General features: G+C 36.1%; 1 pseudogene; it reads right to left on the reverse strand.

Moving 5' to 3' along the window:
• Positions 1-9,792, reverse strand: part of LOC149181449 (urease pseudogene) — a 101,185-nt pseudogene extending 91,393 nt beyond the window's left edge.
• Positions 9,793-10,263: the final 471 nt, after the last annotated feature.

Genomic DNA, 10,263 nt, shown 5'->3' on the forward strand with positions numbered 1-10,263 from the left:
TGGAAAGCATCGAGGTATAGGCCTGTTAAAAAGTTGAGTGCACAGGGGTTAGCCCTCCAGTTCCAGAAATGTTCCCCACCAGTTAAACATGGGATAGAAGTGTTGATTAAGACTGCTGGTCTTTGACCACAGTTCCTTTTGTTTGGCACATTTTTCCTTTTTGGCGAATGTAATAGATGCATGAGGACATGCATCCAAATATGAGTGGGAGGATGTTGGTGCCCTGTTTTGTCCCTAATTCCAATGTTTCCCACCTCCATTTTTGTCATTTTTGTACTCCTATACCTACTCTCCTATCACTTTCATTGCCTAAAACTGTCAAAATCCTACCATGAGGTAAAGCATTTCATTGTGTCATTTTACTATTTATTGGTTAAGTTTAAGTGAATTTAAGTTGTTACCAATGAGCTAACTAATCGATATGATTGAGTGTGAATATTGTAGCAACTTGAGCAGGATAAGATCAGGAGAGTGCTTGTCCATGAGTCATGTTCCACCATTTCTGTACTTAACAACCATTTCAGGATCGATACTCAATGATATAAAGGATGAATAGGTCACATGCTTCTAGATGATCGAGCCACCTACAATTGTGATCGAACAAGTTCAATATCTGCCATGATGAAGATCTTCACTATCCTCACTGAACTTAGTTGGTGCAAATATTGGGGTTAGTTGAGGATTTGTTATGCTAAATAGAATAGGTCGTTCAAGCAATCTAATCTAGAAGATCAATTTAGCCAAGTTGTTAGACTTTCTATGTATGGTCCAGTGTTGTTTTTAACTAAAGTCGATGCCTATAAAGGCTGATCTGTAATAACTAGGAAGTTAGTGAGCAAAAGAGAATACTGTTATTGTATCTTTGAAGTATTATCTCCAGACATATTATTTTTAATTGAAGACTATTATTATAGCCATGCATTAAGTGCAGATCGATTCACTGGATGGGTTGCTATGAGTTCATGAATTAGATGTGTTAAAGATTTCCGTTTTTCTATAAGTAAGTAAGCTTCCCCAGGTGTGGCTGGGCCCACCATCATCTAGGATTAGCTCTGTATTATTTCTTAGGAAACATAGTCGTGTGTCAAGTATAATTACTTCTCATTGATTTCTAGTTTGTATATTAATTGTTTATATGCTGTGTGGAGGCTTTCATTGATTTGGAATGATTTAAGTGTGCTAACCATTATATGCGTTTTCAGACCTTTGACTTTAGCAATTTGAATGTGTAGTTCTTGTGTGCATCACAGAGATTGGTGCTCATACCTTTAAGATAGAGTCATACTCTATTCTCTAAAGCAACGAGTTGTATTTTCTTGACTGTGCTGTTGCAGTCATATGAAAACTTGTTTCAATCACGTTGTAAATCAAATGCCTGTGGTGAGATGGTCCCTTTGTTGAAAACGCAGAACGAACCCTCGAATGTTGAAGTCAATATAATTCATTGTGTAGCAAGGATTGATATGGTGTGGGTTTAGTTGTGGGGAGTAGGAATCCGGTTTGGTAATATGCATTGAGTGGATTTCAGTTAATTCCGAATAGAATCACATTGCTTGTTTCTTTCCATTATCAAATCATTTGGTTTTCCTCTAAATTATTTTCATGAATGTGTGTGCCATAAGAATATTTATTTCCAAATTGATTGATTAGAATAAATAACTTATCATGGTTTAATCTAGTCTTATTTCTCAATAGATTCTTAGCTTCTTAATAAAGTTCATAGATTGATTTTGAAGTTCAAGTGAGTGATTCAACTTTCAGTGTGATTCCTTTTGCTTTGTTTTGAGTGCTTGAGTGCAATACTGTAGCCTAGAATTTGATACTGTTGGTTGAAATCGTAGTTTCCAGCCTGAGGTAATTTCCATCAACATTGCCTTAGTATAATGTGTGCTTGATTAGATTTCGAAGTAAGGTTGCAATTAGCTGTGTGATTTACCTTTTTCATTGAGAAGACAGAGTGTTGGTTTGCCAAAATCTTAAGTAGGTTTGCTTGAGCTTAGTTTGAGATTTGATTCATGTTAAATGCAACTGTAGGATAGCCTCTTAAGTATAGTTTTGTGTGTCTTATAGCAATTCATAGTTGTCTTATTTGCTTTTCATTCTTGAAAATAGAATTAGGGTTTGATATTTGAGCTTGTTCCTAAGGTTATTACAGATTAGGTAATATGTATGCAGATTAGTTGAGTGTGAGAGATCAAGTTGCTTGGTTAAGTATATGAGACAGAGCATTCAGATTAGATCCTAACATAAAGATATTTACTTGTTGTCAAGATAGTGGAATTAATGTGAAGCCTTTCTCATTCTAGGGTTTTGAATCAAGAACAATTATTGAGTGCAAGATTGATTGCTTAGTTTAAAGTTGAATTACCATCGCAAGTAGATTAGATCTTTTAATTCTTTCAAGTGTAAATTGTAAGAGTCAGAAATTAGGATTTGGATTTCGAATATAACTGTTGAGTTGATGTGTGGAGTCTGTTTGATTAGGAATTCACTTTCATAGTCTTTCAAAGTGGAATTTGTGGTAAAGAATTAAGTCTTCATTTGAGTCCAGATTTTATTTCAAGAACAGAATAGGTTAAGTTTATAGAGATTTCAAAGTCTTTAAGTTGAATTTGATTATTGATTCTACTTGTGTTAGCAAGATGGATTGATTTCCTTTTTGAGTTGTGTGTTTACAAGCATTTGTGTGTTTCATTACTTAGCTGATCATTATAAAGGAAACATTAAAGCTCTAACCAAGAACTGAATGTAGAAAGCACAATAAAACTTGTGTTTACGAACCTGGATTGACATATAGATGCAAGAGAATTAATACACCTATTAAATCTCTCAACAGTAGGGTTGGTAGCCATAAGTTAGAATTGTTGGTAAGTAAATCAAATTTTGGACTTCCAACTCCCAAGATCCAAATTATGTCATCATACTATTTTTCATCTAGTTTGATACCTTTTGGGTGGAAAAATAGTATAAGTTGTCTTGTAGGGCCCATTTTAGTGGCAAGTCCCAGTTTGGAAAATTGGGGTCCAAAAACTTCCAAAGCCGTTTTGAGGCACTGAAATGACATTATTTGGGGTTAAAACTTTGTAACCATAACTTCGTCCCCATGATGCTATCTTACACTCAAATATATTTTCAATGGTTCAAAGATCACCTCAATTGTAGCTCTTATTTGGAAGTTATGTCTCTCGCAAGTTGACCTACCTAATTAACCACCATGGTGTGAGTTGATCCATTCCAACCCCTCGTTACTCACACACGTGGTTCTATGCATGTGAGGAATTTGAAGAATATTATAAAAGGTCCCAAAACTTATCACATTGAGGATTGAGGAAGTCAAACCCGTAAATCTAGATGGCTATTAGGTTATGTTAAATTTTAGGACATGAGGAGGAGAAGGGGTTCCATTCTATTACATTGTACTAGTTCCATAGCTGAGCAAAACATTTGAGAGTGGAATTTTTGAAGCATAACAGAGGAAGAGGAGGATTTTGTAGCAATCATTCAAACCGTAGTCTTAGAGGAAACTCCATAGGAGTGCTTATTCTATTATATGTTCATTCTATAATTTAAGCAAAGAGATAAGAGGACGTGCCTCACCTCCTAGCCGAGTCTTCTCCCATATTGGGTTTCCAACGATAAATCTTGTGTTTATTTGTGTGTGTGTATTGTTTTTATGTGTATGTTCTTTCAATTTCTTATTTTAGTTATTTCATAAATTTAAACAAAGATAGTCATTAATTAATATGGAATCTAAGGAAATAAATATGCATAATCTAAGATTTCAAAATATTATAAGATTTGTTGTCATGATCCATTCTAGTGGAATATCCATGGAAATTTACATGTCACTTAGGAAAAATGATTTTAGATTGACAAGTGGGAAAAATTGTGGGTAGGATAACAAATACATATCCTCTCACAGCTTCTATTTACAAGCTAATAAGAGGCTTATTATCAAACTTTGGTGTCACTTTCCTTTTAGCTTCAATTTCATGAAAGGTTTCACTACCAACGGAATCATTAAAGGAAACATCTTAGAAGCCACATTCCACATTGAACCTTAAAAGTAGCATCTGGTTTGTATCAAATTAGAAATTTCATTATCAATGGAAATAAGGGGATTAATTTTGCATTCGATTCATGTATCGGTAACCTAATAATCATAAAAAGAAAAGTGCCAAATGCAAATTCATCAAAAACCTTATCTTTAGGGATGAATCCCATTGAGGATAATTGAATGAATTCCCTATTTATATAAAAGTGAATATAGAAGACCCAATATGGTATTCTATCAAAGATGGACATAGGGAAACTCACTCCTCATAATTTGATAGGAAAGTACTAGTGGCACTCACTTATCCTAAGAGAAAAAGGCTTGGGTTTTCCTCATATAACTACTGAGTTTCAAGAATTCTCTACAAGTCAGAATATCATGATATTTATGACATAATTTATTGCATGGAGGGATAGGGGCAACTTTAATAAAAACTTGGATGACTTGGACATCCTGCATAACTTATTCAACTAACTCTAAAAAAGGGTAGAGTATGGTTGCTAGCCACTCCTCCCTCCGTTTTTGTTTAGATGTAGTTTCCTCTTTAAAGATGATTTAGGGGAAGTGATTCCATTGGTAAGTAGCTTGGTTACTTATAAGAGGTTGGAGAACTAGGCACTAAACTAGACTCCTTAATCTAGATTCTAAATTGATTTCCAGTAACCACCAACTAGAGAAAAATATTATAAATATTTGATGAGATAAAATCATAATAACACATGAAATTACTACATTTATTCATGCTCTTGTTCTCCATCATTTTTTCTACTCTAAATCCTTTGATGCCTCCTTAAGTGATGGCATTATATACTTTGATATACATAGGATATGGCTTGACCCATAAATGACTTGGACCTTTAACATCTTACCATTGAAGACATTATGGTTTTGAACACACCTTCCATGATCAAACCACCTATTATTGAAAAATGGTTTATCACCATTGACCATCATGGACAAAAATAATATATGGAAATGTAAGAAATATTATAAATATCCATATATTTTTGATGAATGACATTTCTTGTTGTTGATATTTTGTTTCCTATGGTGAAAGGTTTTTTTACTAGAGGAATCGATAACTAGACATGGATTGTACTCATAAAACACGAGGTTGATTTCAATTGATACCGCTATAAAAAATAGGTGAACCACATGCGCCTCCATACATGGCTCGTGGGTTAATCAAGGGGATTTGAACATTGGATCTCATACTTTACATGATACTTGATAACACAACCATCACCAATTGAGCTGTGCTGTTGGAGTGTTTTCTTCTCGAAGGTGTACGAAAAAAAACCACCTTAGATTGTGGATGACAAACAACCTCAACAGTAAAAATTACTGTCAAACAGTGTAGATCTGCAGAAAATGATAGAAACAAATCCTGCCAAATCCCTGATATATGCAACAAAATGGAATAAGAAAATAAGCGCAAGTAACTCCAATTATCCAATGGAAACCAAATATATGAAGAATATATTTTATTAGATGACACCTGTGAAGGGAACAAATAATGTTACCAGTCCCCCTCTATGGGATGGGTTCTTGGCTATCCTCAATGTCTTCATCTTTTGTAGAGTCTCTCTCCTCTATAATGTGTAAAACCCAACAAACAAAATGTTTGAGCTCAATGAGAACTCAAATGGAAAAGAAAATGGTGTGTGACAATGATAATAATCAAAGTTACAATAGTGAGTACAACAATAAAAATGATCGAAAGTGAAGAATAGATGTAAAACCCTCCAATTTATAACAAAATATTAGGTTATTCTCGAATAATGGAAAATAATAAAATATTATTAACCAAATTCTAGAATTAACCGTTTGGAATATTTTATTATATTTGGTTGGAGGAAAAAAGTATTTAAATTGGTTAAATACTTTTATTTAGAAATAATAAATAAATAAATGATTTATTTATCATTTCAAGGAATGTGTTTAAGGAATAATAAACAAATAATGATTTTCGCCAAAAAATCTCTCACAAAAAATAATGATTTTTGTAAGTATTCCTAGAGGATTTAGTCAAACTTGACAAGGAATAATAACTAACTAATGATTAAGAATTACTTTATACTTAAATCTAGTGTTAGCTTTGGATATTATACTATAAGTGTTTACTCTATGTCCATGAGTGTTTCATGAGATTTAGGTTACATGATGTATATCTAACCACTAATTTTTCTGTCATGATCTTGCACATTGGAAGTGACTTATGTAATGGTTGATTGACCGAAGTTGGATATTTTCATGACATTCTCCATTAGATCATTTGTGATATTTAGATAACTTGAAGAATTCTTGCTTGAAAGGACACCCTACATTGGAGTAGAGCATTTTCTATTTGGGAGGAAGGCTTTAAGCCATAGAAAACATGGGCTAACTTGGATTCTTGCATGGAGGTATGGAGTGGATTTGGTGACACCTAACATCACAGACCTAGAGTCTTGCCAAAATTTTATTTTAAAAACTTGGGGTTTCCCAACTTTGTTTTAGCATCTAAGTTTATGTGGCACTTCCTAGCCTTAGCCAAAGGAGCTTAGCCAACATGCACTTACTATGACTAGTTCTCATAAATATGCCTTGAGCTATCCTTAGTTAGATCTATAACTAAGTTCAATACAAAAATGTTAAAAAATAAGCATACATCAAATTGGTCTTAAACCATCCCAGATCAATCAAACATAGTAAAAAATTAGTAACATATCCATTCAAAATAATGTGAGGAAAAATATGACACAAAAATAGTAAATAAACCACAACACAAATGTACTAGTGACACCTAAGGCAGTTCCTTAAATTTCTTTGCATGAAGAACATTATAGATAACAATAAGGGAGTGTGATGTCCTAGCTTCAACACTATTATAGATGTACAATATATATAAGGTAATATACCTACTACATACTACCCAAAAATATTGCATAATCTAACCCTTGAAGCATCCATAAGATTGCCTCTTGTAGGTCCTAACTCTTCCTCAATTCACTTGACCAGTGTCCAAGTAATCTGCTATTCCAACCTAGAATTAGCACAATGATAGAGATGTTTGTCCACTTTCATGTGAATGACCAAGGTTGAATGAATTAATTTACACTTTGAGGTGTCCATTTTATATATGAGCCATGGCTTAGGTTTTTCCTCCTTCTAAGGTTCCCTACAATTCACTCCATGTCCAAAGTGTATCCAATGTGAAATCCACCCATCTATCCACTAAGTATTTGAGCCCCTTGGGTCTATAGATTTGGCTTATGCAAACTTAGGTGTCCCTACTATCTCATGTGACGAATGATCATTTGTCTTACTTGAACTTTTTTCATTCTCTAAAGTCAACTGCTCATACTCATACACCCATCCATGATCAACCCTTCAATCACTTTGCAATGCCATTGTCAGAATGATTGTACAACTACCCATTTCTCAAAATACCTTTGAATGTAATTACCTTTTATTATGTCTACCAAACACTACTTCTTGGATGTCCATGCTACTACTGTTTCCTTCTACCACCATTGCATAAATATTTGTGTCCAATGCTACTATGATTTATACTATGATTTCATACTACTATTGCTACAACTCAATTTTCCAATATTGCACTTATCAAGATTTCTGTTGCTTCAATACTTCCCATGACTATTGTAACCTAGGAATCCCCAATTAAACTCCATGAGAATGAACTTCTTCATGCCCAAAACATTCACTTTCTTCTATACTTCAATTTTTTTGTACAACCCTACTATACTAAGAAAAGGATGCTACCTTTGCCTCTAAGCTATCAAGTTATTTATGCAACTAAAATCTCATAAATTCTTCATTGGAATTGGATCCTTATATTAGTGTGCTTAGGCTCCACTACCATCTCTTTAGTAGTAGGTTGCACTAAGGCATAAATTTAATGAGAATAAGGTGGTAGATGTCGACCACAACCATTGCTCTCAACACTCTAACAATATATCTGAAGTCTAATAAGTTTGATAAACCAACTGAAATACATCCATTCCTCTTGAGAGAACCATATCTATATTGATCCTACTCTCACTGTTGGCTTAGTGGGTCTTGACCCAGGTTCAGAGTTAAGTTTGCCAAACAAATCCCTACACTACTGGCCCTTTCGGCATCAACCTGCGGAGCGTGGACTGAAGTCTCACCCAAAGAAGTATGGGGGGATGTTGGAACCAAGTTTCCACACCCAGAGATTAGTGTAATGTCGTTTTATGCCCTAAACCTGCCTTCACACAGATCGATAAGCCTTTAGGGATTATCAATATAACTTCCCTTAATTAGATGTTATACCTACACAAATGTTCTCGACCGTCCTTCGCGGACCCTAAACAGGTGAATCAACCACTTACGTGCCTCTATGATTGCCCTTAATCCCGTATTTACCTAGATCGGCTTAAGTGTTTGATAACTTTAACATGCAACAATATATTATTCGCGTAAACAGTATTATTACTTGCGTCCATATAATACTACAAATCATGTAAAATCGCACATCAATACAATATTGATTCATAAACCCATCATTCATCATAACATAATAGAAAATTCATTCATAACAGAAGGAAATAGATAAACACAGGAATTTCAGGAATAATATCTTTATTAATACTTAAGTTTTGCTTACAGACTCAAGACTTCCCTGCGCATTCAGCTTTAGGGGTCCGTGCACTCAGCTGCGGACTCTACTCTAGGCCTTTGCGCACATAGCTGCATAACCTCTCTTCTACTCTAAGACTTCTTCGATTTTCTACCTACTGACCCATTACATTCATCTTCATCATCTTCATTCTTCGTCATCTCTTAGACTCTCTAAGACTCTCCTACTTATACAATCCCATGGTCCGCGGACCATGGGTAGGTCTATACAAGCCGACACAACTTACATAAAAGAAGGGTAAAGCCCTTAATGACACTTTATCTATGCTTCACGACCACAACTTGCAGAGACTTTACAATATTTACAACAAAACTTGGGCTTTTTGCCCCAAAACTTGGGTTTTTGCCCCAAACTTGACCCTAGGGGATCCTGTCCTGATAGGCCCGCAACACCAATATTGTGACTTGTCCTCGAGTCACGTTGCTGGCGCAGAGATCTTACTGCAGAGACCTCCCAACTCTACATGTGCCATTGCTACCTTAGCCGCGCTTTACATGGCTGCCTGTTTGATTTGCTCCACTAGCTGCTCTGTTGCTGGTCTTGCACCGTCTTCCTTGATCTTCTATTGCATTCTTTGTAGGCTTGCCAACTTTTCCTCAATGTTGGCAGAGATAACATAGGCCTCATCCAGCTAAGGCCCCAATCTGGCCTTGAGTATTGCCTCCTTCTTTTGCGTTGCCTCCACCTGTTCGAGCAACTTTTTTTCCACAGGCAACTTGGCCAATCACTGTGCTATAACGATGGTGCGCGCCGTTGCTCTTGCTTCATCATATCGCCGCTGCAATTAATAGGCTTCTGTGTTTAACCTCTATAGGTTAGGATGTTCCTGCAGTGTTGTGACTACCTCCATGGATTTCTCGAAAAGTGTGGTGCAATCCACCACCGTGGCATCCACTGCTGCAACTCCATCCTTCACAACGGATTTGCGCTATTCTCTGACCTCTAGCGGAGTTGAAGGCTGTGACTTCAAATCTAACTCTGTAATATTCATGTTTAGTTCAAACTGAATCTTGGCCACTTCCATCTTTGCATCGTGCACACCTGCATCCAACTTCTTGATCTTCGCGTCCATTGGCGTTTCCTCCGGGATATGTAGTTCAGGGACTATTCTGCATGCCTCGGTCACCACGGTTGCAGTTTGTTTGTTTCATGAATGAAATTTCTTGCATGCTTCCAACACTGTTGATTTTTCCATGAAATTTTTTTCGTTGTTGACTTTATACTCGCTGATCATGCTCAACGCGTGCTACTCCTAGGCCTTAACTTCTGCTATCACACCTACTTGCAGTGTGTGAAGGAACTCACTAGGGAGCGTGGACAGGTTGAGGCCAATATTCTTCAAGGAGATGAAAATAGCCTTATTAGCAGCCGCCTCCACGCTCAAAGCTCTATCAGGAAGCGTGACTGCCCAAAGATCCATTGAGCGAACCATCTCTTCTTCTTGAGTGGTCCCCGGTGCCAAAATGGTTGAGGCAGCACTGCTCTATCCTACACTTGCCTGGAGTCTAGTCGTTTGGATATATAGCTTGCGCAAACCCATCTG

Source organism: Pinus tabuliformis, chromosome 3_2 (genome assembly GCF_031772625.1).
Source record: "Pinus tabuliformis cultivar Carrire ecotype Pingquan chromosome 3_2, CPIR1, whole genome shotgun sequence".
Lineage (NCBI taxonomy): Eukaryota > Viridiplantae > Streptophyta > Pinopsida > Pinales > Pinaceae > Pinus > Pinus tabuliformis.